The 1,299-nt window shown below is 29.8% G+C and overlaps 1 protein-coding gene across 1 annotated transcript in view; it reads right to left on the reverse strand.

The window, feature by feature from the left end:
- SMARCA1 (SNF2 related chromatin remodeling ATPase 1) overlaps positions 1-1,299 on the reverse strand; it is a 79,416-nt gene that overhangs the window by 19,400 nt on the left and 58,717 nt on the right. The gene's annotated exons all lie outside the window — the stretch shown is intronic.

Genomic DNA, 1,299 nt, shown 5'->3' on the forward strand with positions numbered 1-1,299 from the left:
TGTAGTTTTTAATTCTATATTTTATAGATGCCTACAAAAAATACAAATGCATTGATATAAAGATGCTAATAGAAAAACAAAGTCTTATCAAGCGCATCAACAGTTTTTTTCAGATCTGTTCCCATGTAAATTAAGAAAGGAATACGGTTGCATTAAATCCAAAAAAACAAAGAGGGAAAAGTAAGAATGCAGAAAATATTTTGTACTCTTTATAGCATTCCAAGTTACAGGTGACCTTTGGGGATTTTTTTGATAAATACATTGTAGCACTGTAAATGTATCTTCTCTTCCTTATGATCTCCTTAATAACATTTTCTCTTGTCTAGCTTACTATATTGTAAGAATACTGTATTTAGTACACGTAACATAAAAAGTATATGTTAATCAGGTATTTATGTTAGCAGTAAGGCTCCCAGCAAACAGTAGGCTATTTATTAGTAGGTAAGCTTTGGGGGAGTCAAAAGATACAGCAAATTTTTCAGCTACATGGGCAGTCAGCACCCCTAATCCCACATTGTTTAAGGGTCAACTACACTGTGAATAAATAATTTCTATTCAAAATTGTATTCATAAATAGAATCTGTATAAACAGAATATTACTGGTCCCACTCGATTTCTTCATTAACAGATAGAACAGTATAACCAATGTTTTAAATCTCTGGTATCATTAGCATGTCTCTGAAGTCATAAAACCAAGAATTTGTTTTCTACTCCTTATGTCCCAATCCATAAAAATGTGATATCCCTGGCAGTTCAAAACTCTATCCCTAGCTTTTAGTTGATGAAGATTTCAGGTGACCCCACATTTTGTTTCTTTGCCATGATTTTTTTTTAAGATTAATTATTTAAGGCACCAGAGAAAGATGTCTAAAAATGAATTCAACTACTAGGAGAAACCAAAAAAAAATTGACTTTACTTCTAATTACAAACTAAAGCAATTTCTCTGTTGATACTGTATACTCACAATATACTATATATTCACCATATACTACAAACCAAGTAACATTCTAAGACTAGAACTTTATTTTTGTCTTCAGGAAATAAATTGTGAAAATACAACATGAATATTTAAATATTTTATTTTATTCTGTGGTAAGCCCTAATACTCAGCCAAAGCAATTACATTTTCAAACTAAACTTTATGACTTCCAGGCATTTGGCTCCAAAACTTATGAATATACTCTGTAAAAATTCATTCAGTAAAATTACACATCATAATAAAGATCTATATGATAAATAAGATAAAAATATAAAAACTATCTTTCAATAATTAATGTGGCCAACTTTTCTAGTACTGT

This window comes from Crocuta crocuta, unplaced genomic scaffold (assembly GCF_008692635.1).
Source record: "Crocuta crocuta isolate KB4526 unplaced genomic scaffold, BGI_CrCroc_1.0 scaffold1133, whole genome shotgun sequence".
Classification (NCBI taxonomy): domain Eukaryota; kingdom Metazoa; phylum Chordata; class Mammalia; order Carnivora; family Hyaenidae; genus Crocuta; species Crocuta crocuta.